General features: G+C 40.8%; 1 protein-coding gene and 1 long non-coding RNA gene across 3 annotated transcripts in view; one reads left to right on the forward strand and one right to left on the reverse strand.

Annotated features, from left to right (window-relative positions):
* Window positions 1-1,520, reverse strand: part of LOC311250727 — an 86,418-nt gene extending 84,898 nt beyond the window's left edge. The window contains exons 1-2 of one of the 2 annotated variants that reach the window (XR_014621310.1): window positions 1,431-1,520; window positions 646-724 (exon numbers count right to left, since the gene is read on the reverse strand). This is a non-coding gene — a long non-coding RNA (uncharacterized lncRNA). The other variant, XR_014621311.1, reaches the window with a different exon arrangement.
* A 56-nt stretch (window positions 1,521-1,576) lies between these two features.
* The window catches only part of LOC311250725 (zinc finger protein 503-like), a 49,796-nt gene continuing 29,454 nt past the window's right edge, over window positions 1,577-21,918 (forward strand). The window contains exon 1 of the mRNA XM_084342714.1: window positions 1,577-1,656. The gene's annotated coding sequence lies outside the window, so the exon portion shown is untranslated. The remainder of the gene's footprint in view (window positions 1,657-21,918) is intronic.

The following is a 21,918-nucleotide window of genomic DNA, read 5'->3' on the forward strand; positions in this document are numbered from 1 at the left end:
AGCTAAACTAGAGCCAGAGATAGAGATAGAGGGGAGGGGAGAGAGCAGCAAACAGGGTCATCAGTAGGCCAGGGTCTTAAATCAGACCAAAGGCTGGCCCTGGTGTCAACTCAGGACCAGAGGGGGAGGAAACTCTCAACAACAACGAGGAGGGGCTGAAGGGAGGCCTGTTTGTTGTGGATTTTTATTTTATTTTTTGGCATTAGCAGCTGGGCCTGTAAAAGCAGCTGGACAGAAAGAGGCTGCAGTATGAGAGGCCTGAGCACACATGCCTCTGGGTCATAGGGAACTGTGGCTTATTCACTAACTCACACGAATGGCATGACTTTAACGAGACAACGCGTTGAACATGATTACAGGCTTTGCTCAGTCAAGAAAGAGTGATTTATTTAATAGCTGTTGATTTTTTTTTAGCCCAACAATTGCTTCACATCTGCAAACTGTCCGACCCATGTGGCTAAAACTGCACTGACAATGATACAATGATACAATGATACAATGATTAATGCGACCCACATGTTGTTAATGTACGATTCTGCAAACCACGGATTTGTTGAAACATTTATGTTGTGACACTGCTTATGATCTGGTTAGGTTAAGGCACAAAGTCATCTAGTTAGGGTAAGGAAAGATGTTTGGGCTTACCTGGTTCTGTCTCCACAAACACAGCTGGATAATGTCCTGATGTCTCGTCAAAGATATCCGGGTTTGTTGCCATGAACGGCTGAAAAATATCCAGAAATATCTGTTTTTATTACAAACACGGCTGAACAAACTTACAACTGACACATGACTTGTAGAAATGTTGACGTAACCAATGTTAATATAGCCTTAAACCAAAGACAGGTTCAACAAAAGTAAAATCAAGCATAATCGCGAGTGTAAAGTAACATCAAGTATTAAGAAATAACATTTTAAGTCATTATAGTAGCTAACACTGATGATTTATGCTCCTTTAATTTGTGAACTGCTCCTTTAAATATGTGCAGGTAGCTAGCCAGCCAGTGTGACTACAGCGCCACATACTGGTGACAGAGGGGAAAATAGAGAGTAAACAACAGCTAAGGAGAGCTATTGTAGCTGCAGACAAGTCGAAACGGAGTCAGCAGAGATAGAAATGTTCACTTTATAGAGGTTTTTGTGTTCACCTACTGCTGGATACTGTGTTTGTCTGCGCTTGAAGGAGGATCTGGTGAGTGAAAACTTTCTTACTCAGGTGTCACTTACCATGCTATTCCCTCGTTGTTTTAAACTGAACGAGCAGTCAAATTTGCCATTAGCTAAGCTAAAACCAGCGCGAACATGTTCATTTGTTGTGTAATTTATGGTTTTCCTTCAGAAGCTACATATCAGCCACGGTCAAGTTTAGCCGTTAGCCTCGTTAGCAACGTAGGTGAACGTCGCCGCCGCCATTTTAGAAAGCAACTAACCTGTATCTCGGTGCTAGTTCTCCTCACGTACTGACGTGGTGTGTGAAACTGAAGTATTTGTTTGCATTTTGGACTGTTGTAAAACAGGGCTTGTTTATAGTTGTGGACGTTGTTCGGCGTTTACTGGAGAATGAAGATGACGCCAACCCAGACTAGTGTTGAATAGACATCTGCCTCACAAGACCAACCTTCACTTCCGGGGACTCATTCATACGCCAGAAGCCCGGTAGGACTTTTGAAAAAATGTTTGAATTCACAAGTTTGCTGTGAGATTTGAGTTTTGTATCTATATAGTGTGCTTACTGTACACTACTTCAAAATATTTAGGGATATGGGTGCACATACGCTTGTGCATGGACATGCAATGAAAGTCAAATGAAATGTGTGGCATTATTTCTGGGGACCAAAAATGTTCACAAAACACAGAATATAAATTCAGATATGTCACAGAACAAGCAATCAAGTGAAACACCACAATATCCCAATATCCCTAACTCATTTTGAGTAGTGTGTGTATTTTATTTTCCATTTGTTTGTGCCAAATTGGTAATGCAAAAACGGTTATGTGACTAAACTCTGACAAATGGTCCTGGTTAAAATCATGGGCGTAGGAAGTGTTTGAAGTGTGGGTGGGACAATTTTAACTGATATTTTAACTAATCAAACACTTTTGCATAGAGAAGGTGGCATTTCATGTATTGTGGTGCCTATGAACTGGTGGTTTGATGCTTTGTCTGGTTATATTAGCATAAGAAAAAATATTGGTAGGCCTACATTTTGCAATTTCCGCCATAGGAAGTGCCCCAGATTACATATTTGAATATATTGAAAGCTAAAAGTAAGTAAATTGATTCAGTCACTAATGCATAGCTTTGTGGCAAAGGCTCATGATAACCTATACATTTTTGGCTTAAAATACAGTACTGTCTTTATACCCTTCATCCCATCTTATATACTTGCCATCTTCCTTTCCACTCTCCTGTCACATTTCCGTTCTAACGACCGAGTTTACGCTCTTTGTTCAAGACTTTTTGTGGTGACAGTGTGAGACCCACCTTAACCCAGCTGCCTGGCATCGACATTTCAATGACTAGTTGACGTGTATTACGTGGCGTATTTGTGCGTGTGCTCTGTCAGTCTGCCTCAGTGCAAGGTAGCAGTAAAGACACAGCGCTCTGAAAAGAGCACCGAGTGAATAGACTGACACATTTTCAACATAGTAAAAGTGGAAGAGATGAAAGTAGTCATTCTAAAAAGTGGGTGGGACCCTTGTCTAATGACGCCCATGGTTTAAATAACTAATGAGAAGGGAAACTAAACTAAATAGGCCTAATAGGATAAAATGAGAACTTCGAACTGAGTTCACTGAAGAGAAACGCAGAACTAAATAACTACTAATCTAGATTGAAAATCATCACTTGACTCAAAGGGTTTAAACCAAACCAAAGCATGATAAAATATATATAATAACATAACAATAACAGCAGATCTCCTGCTTTGTGTGACATTTGAAAGCATTTTGGCATCATTAGGCGTAACCCTCACCATCCTCTCTGCGCCTGTAGACACATACATCATCTTCTCTTCATCTTTCGCACTTGCTTTTATCTGTTTGTATGCCGCTACAATCTACATGCAATGAAAAATGCACGCTCGTATCAAGAGCGCACCTTCCAAAGGATATGGTTGGACAAACAATCCGATATCCAAGGTTAAGAACACAAAGATAATAAATCGCTTGAGTGTCATGTTCAATTTTCAGGACGGCATTACCCGGCATTATCCATAACAGGATTTAAATTGTTATCAGGACACTGAACAATCCACTTTGCGTCCAGCAAGCATCCTGCCTCTAGTGATTCATAGGGAGGAAACAACTATCACATTTTCCAGCGTCCCATTGCAGCCGCAGCGGAGCACCGGCACACTTCATGTACTCGGATGATTGGATGAATAAATTGCTTCCATCCTGGCTGCTGTTGACACTCATGTGGACGAGTGCTATCAGTTTTAATTGTCTTTCTTCCTTCAGTCAGCCTGCGTATGCAACTCCTTCCTGCCTCTCCAGAGCACAAGGCCGCAATAAATTAGGTCCAGTCTGAGATTTGGCCCTGTGAGCTGTACAACACGACTGTGGGCAGGAACTCTAATGTTTTATAAATATTTAACATCTGCAGGCAGCTCATGATGTCTGCAGACTATAAATCAGCAATTACTTAATTCCTCTGACCAAATAAATGACTGTAATGTAAGCATTTTTAATGGGTACATCATTACTAGATAACTCCAAAACAAGCCATTTTTATTACCGCACCTGCACTTTACACACCCGCAATTTTGCTAATCTCTTACATATTATCTATATATAGTACTGACTTGCTGAATATGTTGTGAAGGTAATGTTATTGCTGCCTGTATTGTGGTTTACTGGCCACATTTTTTCCACGAGTCATACGAGGTCAGGATGGATGGCTGTAATGTTCCATTTACCTAAGGAGTTGGAGTTGATGCAGTAAAACTAGATGGAAAACCAAGATGGACGCCTCCAGGAAAACCATTGTTGTTGTGCTTGATAACAACGCAACCCGTGGTGTTTTGCGCATACAAAACACTGTAGCAACATTTCCACAGATATAAGTTGGACAGTACTGTGTGGCTGACAGACTTCGTTAGACATAACTGCATATAAACAGTTTGCATATTGTACAGCTCTGACTTACTGGTGATGCTGGGAGTGGCGCTTGTATTTTAAGGTCAGGGTTGGTGAGGTTCTTCCGACTCTCAGAATCAGACTTTGATGATTTGATGCTTAAGTTTAATTCTGACTTCCCAGTTCAAATGGAACCCACGATTTAAAGCAGTGGTTGTCAAACTGGAGGGCGGGCCATCATCGACTTTATTATCCCAAGGGGAAATTCCTTTCTGCACCCTGTACCCATCAGACAGACAGTACATACGGCAGACAGTTTACAAAAACATTACATACAACAACACAGTAACCTACAACAACACATAGTAGTGCGGTCTGTGCTGTCGCAGCAGAGTATGCACCATTTTGCCTTCCTTTTAAACAGACAAGATTTTTCTGACACTATCTGGCTTAACTTAAATTCAACTTGGATCCTTTTGTATTTGTTGCTTCTCCTCTTTTTCCTCTTCTTATCTTCATTAATGATTGATAAAAACTGTCTGGTGTGGGGCACCAGACAGAAGGGGGGGGGCAGGTCAGAAAAAGTTGAGAACAACTGCTTACAGTGCAGTTTAACAGTAACAGTTTTACAGCGGCTACGAGCTGGAACTATATGTAATATAACTAATATAATATGATATGAACGTTTCCCAATTTATTTTTCTAAAAAACTGTCTGTGCACATCTTACAAAACATTATATGCTAATACATATTAGTTGTGTATGACTGAAGGCTTAGGTTGAGATAATATAACAGAGAAAAGGCACAGAAACATGTATGTTAAACTACAATATTTACTGTAACAGCAGGCTGTGAACAAACTCTCATTTTTTTTTTAGATTTTTCTTCAAATCTGTCTTTATAAATTTGACCATATACATGTTGAACATTCATTCTATTCTACATCTATAAGCTAACTTTATATTATTTTGTTTTACAAATGAGAGAAAAGTTTATTTTAATGATGAAGATTTGCATTTTGAGAGTATGTCAGATGACTATTGTAATTTTTGTCCTGCTGTCAAGAAAATGACTCTTGTAAACAGACCTTCAACAGCAGAAGAGCACATGAATAACCTGAATGCCGTGTTCTATTATAATCTGTATTAAAGGGACTTTCAGTCAATTGAGAGTGACAGCCCAGCAGGTTGATTATGTTTGGGCCTTTTTGTTTACACTTGGATAACAGATTGTTCCTCTAATACATATCTGTCACGAATGCATGTATGAATGCACCATTAACAAAGCATAATAGGAACATTGATTCAGTGAGAATGATATACCTGCAGCCTACCTTTTTGTTCGAGCCCCTTGACTTATTGATATACAATCCGTCCAGCTTTTTCAGAAAATCTGAAAACAATCAGTGTGCCGAGCAGCACAATGCTGCGGCATTGATCACGAAAGGCAGCACTTTATTCTACACAAACCACAGGGATTGTTGCAACAGCTGCTAAGCATTCTGGTAAAGCGAATGATTTATGGCTGTGTAGCAATAACGATGAGACAGAGTCATTACCATATCGACAGGCTCCCAGATGGATTATCCTCATTGATTACTTCATGGCCTGTTGATAAGTATTTGTTTGAAACACAAATGGGAGGGAGAGAAATGTGCTTGATGTTCCTGCTCTGCAGCCTGCATGGAGATAACAATCTGCAAGCCATATTTCTAAGCAGCTCTGACCTCTTTTTAAACCACAGACTGGTGTCATGTTGGAGTTTATTTTCAGCTTTTCATACTGTGTGACGCCCAAAGTTGCCAGATCAAAAGAGATGAGAGGTAAATAGTGCGGGTGATGAGCAACAGGAAAGAGAGAGTTCACATGTTCAAGATTTCACAGCTAATCACTGGTCGCCCTGATTCATGGCACACCTCGCTCCACTTGCCCGTATATCATGGGATGCTGTTTTTCCCCCCTCTCCCTTCCCAGGCTTCCCATCCTACAACCTCGCCAAGGTCAGCTGAAGGAAATGATACCACCACAAGATTTATGAGAGATTCACTCCCGTTTGCCTCCCTGTTTACAGAATACATTGACTCCCACCAAGGAGCTGCTTCCGTCCCCGGTGGTTTTACAAAGCAGCAGCCCATCTATTGGGTGTCACAGAGAGCAGGAGCCCAGCAGCTTGTCTCCTGTGACAGGTGCTAATTGAGAACCAAACACAGGTTGCATCCAGTTTAAACCTCAGAGCTTCTCTTTGGCCTTCTGTTACCGTATTGCTATTGATAACTTACTCATAAGATGACTTGTCACAATACAAAACTGTGACAATATTCATCGTGAAGCTTATAACAAATTAAATCTGACCAGTTGTTTTTTGTTTGCATACATTAAATGCAACTTTGAACTGTGAGAGGCCTTGAACTGCTACCTGAACATGTTGACAAGCTTAGTCTCTAGAGTCCTACTCCCACCGGACTAGTATTACCAGAGGGCCTAATGTGATTTAAATTTTACCCTCTACATCGTGCGGTGCTTTCGCATTGGATAAGTGAAGTTAGTACTTTACTTGTGTGTACTGAAATTATTGCTGGGACACATAGGTGTCATTTACACTTGGGACGCTGGGGACATATCTGTTGATCAATTTTGGGCCCATTACGTTTTAAAAAACAGAATTAGTTAAAATTGTCTATAAGAAATAGCTTGAACCAAGAAAACCTACAAATAACATGAAATTAATTGTGATTCACTTCTCTCTATCCATAGTTATGTACTGACCACAAACAATACCCTCATTACTCATTACGTTGTTTAAAAAACAAAACATTTTATCTTATGTTCCCACCATTTTCCGACACAAAGTAACACCGTTGCCCGGACATGATGTCAAGGCTCTGCATAATGTCAACATTCCTCATCAGCCATATTAATAAAATGGTTTACAGTTGTTTTGATCAGTCTTAGAAGCATAAATAGAAATTTGCAGCTAATTCAGATCAAGTAACGGTTGCTTTGTTGCTGCACTTGGAAATGACAAGCTTTTGTTGCTCCAAACCTTCTCTGTCATCACTTTAACGTTCGACATATAATGAGCCACGATCATAGATCATAATTGTTCAGTGGTCTGAAAACAGGAAACAGATGTTAAACAAAATACGACCCCAAATCAGAGAGATGCCAACTGGACTGATATGATCACACGACACCATGTGTGTTCTTAATCCAATGCCAATCTTTGCAATTACTTCAAATGACTAGAGGACTCCAGCTAATACTATCCCATGGGAAAGGGGTTTAGGAAAGTACCTTGTCCTATTAGAAAAATCTAAAATAGATCTGTGTGAAAATGGAATTTTTATTATGTTCGTTCCAGCAACCGAATCGCCACACGAATCTTTGAAATTGGAAGATTATAGAAATCCCTGGGTTATGTTTAGTGATATAATCCAACCGTCAGCACCAACATTTCCCTTTTAGCGTGGTAATTACAGTATGTTTACAACATGGTAAAGTTTATCCAACAAAACTCTTGGATAAGGGTTTTAATTAAGGGTACTCCATGGAGGTTTTGGCCACTAGTAGCGCTGTGGAGCATGTTTTTACGAGTGGGTTCTTCATTCTGTTTTATGTGTTCACATCCTGCTGTTTGTTTTCTCACTGTTCAGTAATGCACCTACAAAGTCAAAGAAGCAGCGCAATACAAGCTTCAACCAAGCAAACAATGTAGGATTTATAATAATAATAAAAAAAAAAATCAATTTTGCAAATGTTTTATGAGGAAGGAAATCATTAGCCACGTTTGTTAGAATGTTGATTTTGTTTGTTTAAAAATAAAAAACTCCACCTTTAACTTTTAATCTGTGAAAGGATGCAATCTCCAGTCTGCAGCACTGTCCACTATACCAACCTCCACCCCTACTGTAGCTTCATTACATACTGCCAAGGACATGCTACATCCTGCATAGGGAATGAATATTGGCATTTCAGCATAAATCATGTGCTGCAGAATCACCAAATATGAATGTATTTCTATGGTTAGTGGACATTTTCATGCTCCGCACACCCACACAGGTGTTTGCACTTACTCTGGCTAATTAGCCCTCTGCCGAGCTCTGCTGAGAGTTACATTGAGAATTACAGGCCGCCAGACTTCATGAACCAATAAGGATGTGAAAGGCGTCATTTCTCCCACCCAAACACATGCAACAAAACTAATATGAGGGTCAGAGAGATGTCAATCAAACTCAGTCTGTACAGTCCTGAGAAGCGGTCTGCCTAGGCAAAATAAGCGTAAACACCTGTGTGGTTATTTATTTATATGGACATATTGCATTTGTATTTTTGTGTATTTTTGTCGTCTTGTTTTAACTTCATCTTCACCTACTCACCCCCATGCCGATGGAAAGTCAGATGAAGTTTCATAGTCCACAAAACATTTCCTGGAGCTTCACAGCAAAACAGCGTTGCAGCGTTCTTCTAAACAACTGAAGTAGATGGTTGTAAAATGCAAAGAAAACAACAACAAAAAAAAATCTCAGATTGATTTGAAAAGCCAGTTTGTACACCCTTGATGGCCAGTCGAGCTGGTGCACCCATGAGCATGCTGTAGCGTGAAACCCCAAACTCATCTCGCAGGTACAAAGCGAGAAACTAAAAACAAGTTTTATTAATCCCAATGTGACAATCTGTGTGTGAGTGAAAGTAGCTCTTCAGTGGTCAGATTAATTGGAAGTTAGGGATCAAGGGTCGACTGGCCTTCACATGTCCTTGGCGGCAGTAATGAAGGGATAGTGAATGGGTGCGAGTGCGTCGCACCTCGTCGGTGACAGGGTGCTGCCCTGCCCCTTGCTCAGAGCGGACCGGGGCTTTAAATTGCTTCCATCTCAGAGACTCTGATTAATGAGAATAGTTCTAATCGGAGTTCCTGAGGCCAACAGCATTAGTCTTAATCTTCCAGGCCCCATCCAGCAGCAACACTGACATTTAATGTAGTGCTAGTGCAATGGTAATGAGAATTCATTCCCCAACAAGGGAGCAAACTCTTCTACCCCCCACACAGGTCCTGGATTTGGGAAGGTTATTGGCCCGGAGTTTCAGGGGTTATTAGTTCTCTTCAGGCCATGAGGTACCTAAAATATCTTGTGTTTTACAGTCCACTTTGAGGCAGGACAAATTAAACTGTGCTTGAGCACACAGACGATTTAAGGCTCCTTTAAACAGCCTGGATGAAGTCTGGAAAAGTGCTGAAACGAGGAGTCGATTGGAGGAAAATAAATCGGTGACCAATTGTGATAATTTATAAATTGTTTTGGTCATTCGGTGGTTCTAGGACTTTCTGTTTTTAATCTTTATAAAATGTAATATCTCTGGGTTTCAGTGTGTTTGTCAAGCAAAAATAAAACTGTTAATTATTTATTGAGAAAGCGAGATTACAGATTACTCAAATTACACCCCTGTAGTCTGTGTGTGTGTACCTGTACGAGCAGCTTTGTGTGATTTTGTGCTTGCACTTATTTCGTATGAATTTGACTATATTGAAAAAGAGGCAATCATAAAACAATCGTGAAAAATCAGGCAACCTCTATCAGCTGAATGAAAGCCATTCCCGCTGTCGGGCGCACTCGTACCCATGCAAACACTCCTCCTGTGCTCAGTTAGCAGTAAGTAAATTGCTCTGGGATTTGTATTGCCGGAATGCTTTAGCAGGTAATTCCTCTCTGTCTTTCATTTTGTTTGTCTGTGTTAAGTTCCCACTCTGGCCCCATCCATTCTCACATCCAGTTCCCGGCTTTGTCCATCCATCAATGGGCGCACTTTGTCAGTGCTGACTTCATCCTGGCGGCTGCAATCACATCCGAGCAGGGCCCGAGTGCCACCGGGGAGCTTTTTCACCTCCCATCTGCATCTCCCCGATCTGCTGACGGGGCCCCTGACGTGCAGTGTTTTCTATTGCACAGGCAAGCAAAAAAACACTAATGCTGCACCTCATTTCTCCAGACCACTCCTGGCCTCGCATGGCAAAGAGAGAGAGGGAGTGGGAGAGAGAGGGAATGAGGTGAGATTGAGAGAGGCAGGGAGGTAAAGAGGGGGAACATTTTCACGAAGGATTGGCTCCCGGGTCAGGCTACAACTCAATTTGCCTTTTCTTCTCAAATACATCAGTAGACATCACGGGGAGAAAATGTATCACTAATTAAGGCTTGATAAGCAGCGAGTCAGGTGCACTTTGAAGGGAGAGAGAGAGAGAGAGAGAGAGAGAGAGGAGGAGGAGGAGGAGGACGAGGACGAGGAGGGAGTCAGCTACTCCATATGGAGGTTTCTAAAGCTATAGAGATCATGGGGCTAGCATATATGTGCAGTAGCATTTGATCAAATCTGTAATGTTAAATCAGCTTAGTATGTGAAACCCTTACAGTATGTAGGGTTGTAACTAACAATTTATTCATTATCAGTTAATCTTATGATAACTTCTTTTTAAAGTTTTTGGGTGTTTTTGTCTTTATTTGATAGCTGATAGCATAGAGATAGACCAGAAATGGCTACCATATTGTTCCTGTGTTTACAGTTTCCTGTCTCAAAACTTCCCAACTTGTAGTATTTCACCCATCAGTGGGACTGTTTATCGGTACTGTGCGATGCAGTGCATTCTGGTTGTTGTAGATGTTCTACCTTTTAAACAAAAGGTTCTACTACAGCCCTTTTCTCTGTTCCTCTGGTCATGTTGCACCAATTTAAAAAATATTTGTGTCTTTCTGCTGCTCAGACAGCCCAGTTTTATGCAAGTATTGTTTGGATTTATCCATTAATCGATTAGTCATAAAATGTCAGAGAATACAAACAATGGTTTCCAGAACCCAATCTTCACAATTGAAAAGCTCGAATTAATGAATGTTTGGTACATTTGCACTAATTTCAAGCAGCAGAAGTTTAAAATAAGAAATACATGTAATATCTAAGAACTAAAAGTCAAAACTTGACATTCAAAATTTTGCCAGATTACAAATTTGCTATTTAACAAAAAAAACTACCTTAATGTTTTAGAGAAGATAAAATATTTGATTTGTACAACTTGTAAGGAACCAGTTAACAAACTGAACAACTGAACCCTACAACCCTATACTTTAAGACATTATGGTTTTCTCTATATGTTGTCTGAGTGGCTGGTAAACAGAGCCTGAAGGCATTGAGTGAAGAATGAAGAATAGTGGAAACATACATTATATTATGATATAATTGGACAAGCTCACTACAGCAGAGTTGATTGAATCAATAATCCGGGCCTCTACATCTGTTTTACAGAAACACGGATGACACCAACAGTACTCTTTACACGAAAAATTCACACAACTCCATGATTCAGACTCGTTTACATCAGAGAGCACTAATTAGACTGCGATGGAGGGTTATTAATAGGCTGGACTTTCCAGAATGATCTTGTTATAAATGGGCCCTGTCAAGACTTTCCTCAACCTCCAAATGAGTATTCTCACTTCACTGCCCCCATCCCAAGAATCAGCACCAGCGCCGAATAACAAATGATTGCTATTAACGGTATTGTTAGTAATGATGCCCGAGAACAAACAAAAGTCCATAAATAACAATTTGCTGAGGAAAAATGAGCCTTTAAATAAGACAGATACCAAAGCTGAGTCGTGGTAAATGACATCTGAGGGCCCGGAGAGAAGAATGGAAGTGGCTGCTGTTTGGCTAGAAGAAAGAAAAAGAGGAATGATTGATACAAAGTCTGATGTAGGGAATGAACATTTGGCTGCATGATACTTCCCATGCAGGGGTGTAATGTTATTCCCAGATTACAGCTTACTCCACACACACACACACACACACACACACACACACACACACACACACAAAATCCCCCACCAAACACTCAGCTGAGTGGGCTTAAACAACAAAGCGGCTCCTGCTCAAGTCGTTTACCCGGACACAAAGGCAATTCCTCATATTAATTAAGCGCTGTCAACGACGTGCTCGCTCCCTCTCGCCAAGCACATGTCCGCAGCTCTGATATGTGGGCTAAGTGTTTTCCCTGATGCCTCACTCTCAGCCTGCTTTTCACATAAAGCCTCTAGTGGGAGCCGCTGTTTACAGAGTCAGTTCCACTTACGCAAATCCCCCTGCCGTGTAAACAATATCCACGGCGACTAAACAGAACCCCGGCGCAGTGTGTTTACGCCATGAAAAATGTTTATCCAATTAAGTGACATTTCAATAACATAATCCTAAAACCATGAAGGCTTTTAACAAGATTACATGACCTACAGAGAGGCAAGAGAGTCACCCGCTCTGAGAGATGCGGCTCAATAACATTAAACGCAGCAGCAAAATATGGCCATAATTATTTGGAGTACAACCTTCCCAGTGGCTGGTGGCGGTGGACAATAGGCTTGTCTGTATGTCTCTAAGTATGAAATATGACATTACAGAAGCTAAAGAGGATTTTTTGTGTGTGTGAAGAACATTAATTCAGTAGCTCAAAATGTAAAAATGAGAGCCTGGCACACACCACGATGGGAAAAGAACCAGATTTGATTCTCTTTATGTAGAAGTAGATGAAAGCATCAACCGTTTTGCAATAACTCCAAGGTGTACAACTCAAGCTAGTGCATCAAAATAATGGGACACATAAAACCGAGGCCCCACGTTACGTGCAGAAAACAAATATGGAGAAGAAGGTATCAAAATAATGAAAGATTGTTTATGTATTGTGGCATGAAATGGGAGGGTGTGTGAGAGAGGCGGCGGCGGCGGGGAGAGGTGATGGTGACGGATGGACAGAACTGACAGTGCGGTATTCATCCTGCACGCTAGAGCGCACGTCCTGCTAGTGGCGGTCGACAGAGCAATAAATCACAGGCCCCTCCATCCTGTATCTACAGCTTATTACATCCACCATGACAAATAAATAATAATCCCTGTCAGCACAGCCCTTTGCTCAAGGATTGAGTCTGAAAGCGTTTGCTCATCACTCCTATTCCTGAGTGAAAACACCTGAGCAGGGGAATTGAAAGCCATGGTTTACTGGCCCTCTGAAACTCTGAAAGACAGTGGGGTAAAAAAAAAAAAAAAGGCAGACAGCAGCCAAAAGGTCTGACAAATATAAGAGGGTGCGGCGGTGTATAATAGAAACACAAAATATTATGCTGCTCGGCAATCACCATGGTTATAAACATTATGATATTCTCTATTAGATGGATTATAATGGGTCCTTTATGAATTTACAGTAGTGGAACATGTATTCAAATCCTTTATTTAAGCTGAAGTAGAAGTACCACAATGAGCAAATACTCCATTACAAGGAAAGATAATGCATTTTAAAATGTTTAGTGAGGAAAAGTATAGAAGGATTTTCAGCAAAATTCATGTTAGTATTAAAAGTTAATGTAATCCTCTTGCAGAATGACCCATTTAGAGCATTATTATATTGTTTTACACCATAACTGTAACTCAAAAGCACTTCATAATACTATGACATGATGACAAAATGGAATGTTTTATACCAAATACATTGATATTGAAATTGCATCATTATTGTAGGGATCACTATTGGTACTTTCCCAAAATATTCACACAATGAGATTTTATGATAAACACTCATCAGTAATGTATATATAATGACTAAGTAGGTAAAGGAAGGAATTACAACAAGTAGAACAATCTGCTTAGTTAAGAAAATTACATCACGAAGCCGTTAAAAATACTTATACGATATCACAATGTAATGATATCCAGAATGTAAAACGATACATAGTCTCATACTGCGATAGCAATATAAAATCAGTATATTGCCCAGCCCTAACAGATGCATTAACATAGTCCAAAGTCTTCTAAATGAGTATGGCTACAGATACCAATAAAGACACTAAGATCCTCTTCTCTGTGTTTTTACCGGGGGTTTGTGAGGTTTTTACTGTATCTGAGTAAATGTTTCACCACTGTGGAAATCATAAATGATAAATTACTGCAAAAATGTGTCTATCTTATAAACAGGTCAAAGTATGAACACATATGACAGTGAGTTTTGAGCTAAATCAAATATAATTTTCTATTTAGATAGATCCAGCAGTTATCTAATTGTTTAATCAATGAATGTGCAGAGCTGCCGGCTGTATTGTGCAGATCAATACAAATTGATTTACATGTGTCTGCAGAGAAGCACATCCGCCTCGCTGCTCGCCTCCACCTCCCTTCACATTATTTAGAGGACATGTGGTGTAAAGCTCATTTCAGGCCTTTGTCCCTCGTGCCCTCGTGTTTCTGTAAACTGTGTAAGACCATTTAATCTTCCTTAGATGAGGAACCATTTACTTTGCACCGTCCTTCAATAAAAATTAAAAGCTCTCATAAAAGCAGGAATGAGAGTGGAACGGCCTCGACTAAATCAAAGAGCGTTGTTCTTTCAAAAGCCGAGCCTGAACACTTCATGGGCCCGTTTTATTTTGACATTTGTGGATGACTTGAAGTGTTAAAAACAAAATAAAATGCAGATGAGAACCCGCCGTCATAAAGGTTAGTGAACTGTAAATGGAGCTCTCAATCTTCCCTTGTAATAGGTGTAAAAACTGTAAACATGCTGAAGGAATGTGAGAGTACATGTCCTGCAGCGCCTTTAGGGATTGTATAAACATTAATCATAGAATCACTCGGCCATGATTAATCATGAGTAGCTGATCACACTGATCTCTGAGAGGGAATAAGGAGCTCATCATTACCATCTCATAACATGGACTGTCACTGTAAAACACAGCGTACATCTACAAAAGGGGAATGTTAATCTCAAGAAAGTGACGTCATCAGTGGATCATTTATGAACCCCAACAAGCTGCCTAGAGTAAAGGCTGAAAGATGGGACACCTGGCTAAATGTGTTTCTGAGCATGTAAACTCAATATATGCAGTTCCTTTATAGTTATCTAAAATAGTGTCAAAACAATTAGCGAGTTAATCACTGAACAGTCTACAGCTAAGCTAGCTTCTCCATCTAAGTAGGCACAGCAGTGGTTTGAGCTAAATGCTAACATCAGCATGCTAACCTGCTCACAATGACAATGCTAACAAGGGAGCCTTGAGAACATATATGTGACCCAGTTCAGGAAGTCACAACAAAAAAAGAAGACAACACCATGGTTAACATTCAAAGAATGCTTTATTAAACCAAATACGACCAAATTAGACAATCAAATTAATATTTAAAATGATGGGCTGATGATGTCAACTTACTAGCTTTTTCCAAACATTTTGATTGCATCCAAATAGAGTATCTTTGCGTTATGGACTGATGTCACCTTGGGCTCTGACAATCTTAGGAGAGCATTTTTCACAAAGTCTTCTGACCTATCTAAATCTCAAGTTAAACATATCTGATTCAAAGATAATAAAATAACCATCCAATAGGCCTGGTTGTTAAACGAAATTGTGTTTAGTTTTTTTAAAAAGGGGGAAAATAAACTATTTTATAGAATGACGTTCAACTCCTCGTAAAATATGACAAAAAACACCTGTCAGCTTCTATGTATTGTCAAAGACCTGAGGCGAGCACACGTTGGCGACCTGTCGACCTCTGACTGCGTGAGTTAAAACAGTAGATCACCTAGAGAAAGACAGACCCCAATTAACATGTTTTTGGAAAACACTAAATCTTCCCCAAGCAAACATTGTGCCTGAACTCAAGAGAACGGCCGAAATTCCACACAACAAGAGAGTCGGTGCAGTAAAACCACGTGTCAGGCCTTCAGCTTGCCTTCGGCAGATATGAGTCAGCTGCTTTCAATTGGTTTTAATTCAGTTTTTCATGTTGGACTTAGTGAATTATTGAAATCTTAATCCTCTGGATCATCTCAAATGGGACATTCCGTCATTAGTCAAACAGTTTTCTAGGAATTCTGTTTATTTCCATGTTACATCTCGTGGGATGAACAGAGCAGGCACCTGGGTGGGAGAAGCCTGATAAGAACTGGTTTTCCACTGCTCACCCTGTTACATTAAGGGGGTCGGGAGTTCACGCCCCACTCTTCAACTCTTCAGGCTGAGCTTTGAACTCCTGACCCAAAGTGAGGGGGGGGGAGGCCCTCATGCACAGTAGCTGCATTTACAAATGCATGCTGACTCCATGCCAGCAAAGCGGAATCGAGAGGAGTCTGATAACATCTCGCTTTAGAAGGAGCTGCTCAGCCAGCCCTTTGTATTTATGGGCAAGTCTCATGGTTACCCCCGACCATAAATCATGTTAATTGGTTTACTGATAAAATGTCTGTCAGGCCCCATTCACATAGTGCTGTGGCACCCCCAGTTACTGTTTAATCTTTGTCCTGCAATAGTTCATCTGTTTAACTGACTGAAGGTGAGGAGGAGTGGAAAAGGGAGTTCTTCTCCATATCACAGCACTGCACAGTGTGATGCAAATTACAGCCACTGCTTGGTTGAATTGAATGATAAATGACACGACTTTCACTGCAAAAAAAAACCAATCGACAGCAGAGGTTAGCAAATCAGCAGATCACCTTTCCAGGTCATCAGATGTAATGTTTCCAATTAAAACCTGTCTCTTGAAACAAAAACAGGCTTCTAATTGCTATTTGTCACGCACGTCTCATCAGTATACTGAGCCGCTGCTCTGTGATTTGTTCAAAGATGGCAGTATCTCATTCTTCAGGCCAGTGGTGACAAATAAAAATCGTTTGAAAAGATCCCTGGGTTAAGACTCCTCTGTAAATTGTATTGCCTTTCTGGCAAGGACATTGAAGCCCACAGGACTCAACTGTCCCTCGTCAACAAATAGACCACACACGGGCGCTCATTTACCTGTCAGATTAAGATTAGGAGTGACTCTGCTCCAGGCCATATGGCACGAAACCAGGAACAGTACTTGGAGAAGGAGCTATTTGTCTCTGAATATGTCAACGCTCGTTAATTTAAGAAAATCAAGACACATTAGGAAGCGAGGCATTCAAAGACGACTCTGTTTATCTTGTTACAGTAGACGACTTAGAAACTTCTCAACTTTACTTTTTCAAAATGCAAGTGGCGAATAAGAAACCCAGCTGTGCAGATAGTTCATACTTGCAGATAATTATACACAAGTTACTTTTCAAGTAGACCGTTTGCCTCTGCGAAGAGCTGAGGCAATGCAATGCAATCTACTCTTATTTGGCTGGCGTTGATCTTTGCATGATTAATGGTTTGAAAGGATCCAGAAAAAAGGTCAAATGCAGAGTTGGGGATGGAGCAGCTATGCGGGGTAATTAAGACAAACATGATTAATAACCCCAAGCTGCCACTGTGTTCTGTAAACAAGACGCAGCCAGATGGGATGCATATTTTGAATATTGTACATTAGTTTTCCAGAACATAAGGGCGCACATCTATTCGATGCACTTTTAAATAAGTCGAATATTAATGTTGTTAAAACACCGTAATAGCCTGTGATGTATGATGAGAGTGCATTAACGTAGCAAACTTTATACCTCATTGACGCTGAACAATCCATCTAAAAATAGCTTTACATCACTGACTACAGTAATGGAATAGAAAAGTCATTGGACTTAATTGCTCCCGAGCTTTATTGTCTCCAGAATATGAGCCGTAGATAACACAGAGTACAGTATAATAGCTCCATCATGGTGACTTTCAAGACAAGCTGTGATTACGGTTCTGACTGAGAGGGGAAAAGTCTCCCACTCTTATTCAATCCATTATCTCGCCTACACTCCTCGTTCTCTGCCCACCAGTGTGACTGACAGTATAGAGGGATCAGGTCCAGCTTCCAGGGAAGGCGGGGAGACAGGTGTCAAAATGGTCCAGCAAGCAAATCTAACCCTCGCTAATCAGCCCTGTTGTTCCTCTACAATCCATGTCTAGTCCGTGGCTCTCATTCCGTATGAAAAACAATTACGCTGGTTTGAAGTTGAGCGCGCACTAACTCACCTGTCTCTTCCGATGAGTGTAAAGACGGAGCAGAGGGAGGGGAGAGGGCAGCGGAAGAGACGGAGGGACGGGATGGAGAGGAGAGTATATCGCTTCTCTGGCATCCCAAATAAACAAAGATATGTTGGATACTTGATTAACAGCTCAAGTGAAGTCAAGCTGGAAGACACAGAAATATTGAACCACGAGAGGTTAAAAAACATGAAGCTGAGAGGACGAAAACAATGTTTTGATTAAAGAAAAAGCCGGCGCTCATTATCAACACCAACGAGGTCATGTTTTCAGTCCCATTTGTTTGCCATTTAGTTAGTTAGCAAATTCAATGAAATGTGGGCTGTGGGCCAAAAATGAACTGATTTATTTTCCTATGCAGATCCAGGAAGGATTTCTTAACACTGCAAAATGAAAGATTTAAGAAATATATTACTACTTTCTCATTAAAGGTGCAGTATGTAAGAATTGGCTACCTCTCAAATTCATACTCAAAATAAATAGGAGGCAGAGTGACCAGTAACTGCTGATAACTGTAAATGCTGTTAGCTAATTAGCTCAGTTAGCAGTACAGCTAGCAGTCCTATTAGCTGACTTGAGTCTGCCTGGAGCACCAGGGGTCTGTTGGACCACTGGAAGGACGAGGTTTTCAGGCCGACGATAGGGGGTTGACCATGCTTGGGGCTAGCAGGTTAGCATGCTAACTTCATAGACGTTTACATAACTTCTAACTTTTCATTCTGTTGATAATTTTAGTTAATATTTGAATGCAGGCGTGTCAAAGTGTAGGTTTACGGCCCGGTGTGTAGAATTTAGGGGGATCTTTTGCTAGAAACGGAATACAATATTCAGAATTGTGTTTTTATTAGTGTATCATCATCTGAAACTAAGAATCGTAGTATTTTCGTTAATTCAGTATCAGCTTTTTATATTTACAGAGGGAGTAAATAGTGTTTGCCGCCAGCCAGTTTTTTGATATATGGCTTTTCATTAAAGCTAGCCTTTTGTTTCACCATTTGCCTGCCCGGTGTCTGCATTTGGGTCCTTTTCTGCTACAACCATAACACGTCATCTATACTGCAGTGTTTAAAAAAAATCTATCAAATTCAGCCTAGTTTTTCTACTCTTTGGACCTGTTAATCATTTAATCAGATCATTGGGTTGACTTTATATCGTCATTTTGATGCAGCCACAGATGCACATTAACATGATTTATTCTATTAAAAAAACCTAACCTTACAAGACTGCCACCTTGATAGACAAGGCGCTCTCCCAGATAACATACAGTTACACCTAAAGAACAAAAATGAAAACATGAGGTTAATTAACTATCGATATCCGAGAGCTTGTTCCTTCACTTCAAAGCAGAATCGTTCCGAGCAGGAGGAGGAGGATATGTGAGCTTCAAAGAAACTGGGATGGACAAGGCACCACACACTCATGTATTGAAATAATAGCTGACAAAGATCCTCAGCATTTGTGTCAGTGTAATGCTCAGTGGCACCAAAAGCAGCGCCACTACCAGAGCCTCTGCTTTAATTCGTGGTGATGGGCCTGGGACTCTCTGCGGGCCGAGGAGGCCCACTGATGCGGTCGGCAGTCGGCCCTAATGCACCGGCTTGATGGGAGATGAGTGAGGGGGAGCGATCGCAGCCAATGGGCACTTGCTGAAGTAAGACCACAGTGACAGTTAGCAGCTGTGAGAACTTTCATTCTCACTCAGCGGGAGTCAGCGCTAAGTAAGAACGTTTGAGAGGTTTGACAGAGGGGTGTTGCAGCGCTGTGATTAAATGGCAACTACGTGCAGACCTCTGCAAGTGGCTGCTGGAGGACGAAGAGAGTTTGACCGGTCAGGAGGAGTGTGATGTCATTTATGGGACTCTTTGATTCACCGTTCATGTGTTTGGTTTGGATCCAGCAAAGGTCATTAGTCCCATTTAACTTCTCTGACTGATTGAGGCATCAAAAACAAACAGATCTCAGTTACAGTAGGGAAAGGTTCCGATAAAGTAAAGACACATTTCCAAGCTCAAAATTAAGACTGAAACTTTTTCATTATTAATAAATATGACATTGTTGGTTAGTTGACTAATAGATTAATCATCTAGTTTTTATCAGCCAGGGCAGGACAATACAGCTGAAATGTTTATGAAGACATTAGGATCTTTTCTCACTTTATTAACATGACAGCCAGCATTTCATTCTACCTTACATCATTTCTCAAACAAAACAAGAGTCATGAGTAGTGTGGGATTATGGGAGTTGTTGTTTTCATTGTTAAACAATGATTAAATCTATCTACGTGACTCAGGAGGAAATGTTCACTGTCTGGGTAATATTTAAAAGTTTTATTCATGCTATGTTAAGTCACGTTTGCTGACTTCCTTCTTCACTCTGACAAATTTCGAGTTGTTTTTAGACATTTCAGTCATGTTAACAACGTTTCTAAACACTTCTGATTTCCAACATGGTGGGACAACGTGTCTTAGTAGCTTTTGAGCATAACTGGAGCCTGACCCCACCGGTTGTGATGGGCTCTGGTGACCCTATCTTGGCTGTAACGGCATGTTTCAAAAAAAGCGACTTTCCGCCCGGACCGCGGACCGCAGATGCGTCAATAGTGCATTCGGTCAATTTTCAAAATAAAATGCCGGGACCTACAGCACAACAAAGTAGGTCCCAGCAACAATTAACACCATAAAAACACACAAAACAACAAAATGATTGAACTATGTAGCCCACTTCTCCATGAAAGAAGGTAAACAATCAAGGGAAAATGACAAAATAAACCATCTGAGCAACTCATCAATATCAGGCATGCATGACACTCAGCTACTAAAATGCTCCCAGTGTGATTTGAAGCGGCGCGGAGGATGGAACAAAAACAATGTCGCACACACCAGGTAACAGACGTACCCAGTGGAGTCGAGGGGTAAGACATTCAGCTCTGCAAGAACTTTGTCAAATTGTCTTGTTCAGAACTATGAGCTATGAAACAAATCTAATAACTGGCTTTGTAAGTTTTAACGCCAGCCCCCTCTGAGTCATTCACTTTGACAAAAGAAATGTACAGAATGATAACATAATTAGATATCGCCATGCCATAATAATGAAAGTCAGTGATATTGAGTTATCATCCTGCTCTACTGAGCTGTACTTACAGTATACGATTATAAAATTGTAACAAATTGCAGTTGACTTCACTTCAGTGTGTGCAATTCAACCCCCCAGGAAAAAAGAGCAATAAAAAAAGCCACAGCTCCCTGCGTGGGATGGCTTCACTTTCAGGGTCAGTAGACTTTCCAAAGTAACAAGCCGAGCATATGCCGCAGCGGTTCCCCTTATGTCCCAAGAAAGACCCAATTAATTCATCAATCTGTACACCTCTGTCACTTCCTAGTGCATTTTAGCCCCTCGCCTGCAGAGCGCCATCCATTACCGGCCAGGTTGTTCGGCTCTCCCCCCAGCCTGCCTGCCAAACAGCCAGCCAGGGTGGCTGCTGGGTAATTACACATTGCCTTGACAACGCACATGATTGTTTTCCTTGCAGTATATTACTTCATTAGTACTTCCCAATATGCCGTATTTTTTAAATGTCACTTTTTTTCCTCCCAACTCCGTCCAATCTCGACTCGTCTGTATATCATAACAATCATTAATAACTGTCAGTCGGCAGCATCAGTTCAGCACTCGGGCTGCCTCATTAGCATGGCCCAGCATTTGTTCTGCGGAGAGGCTGATTATTTTCTACAACAGGCCAGGCCAATTACTTTAGTGAAATGGTATCACATAAATCAAAACTTAACAAGGTGGCAAATTTGAAGTTATCAGATTCCAAGAGACACCATAACTAATATGTCACTGTCACAAGTGCTCTCTGCAGGTATGCCTCCGCCATACCAAATATATCATCCCACAG

This window comes from Pagrus pagrus, assembly GCF_965226575.1.
Source record: "Pagrus pagrus genome assembly, chromosome: 21".
Lineage (NCBI taxonomy): Eukaryota > Metazoa > Chordata > Actinopteri > Spariformes > Sparidae > Pagrus > Pagrus pagrus.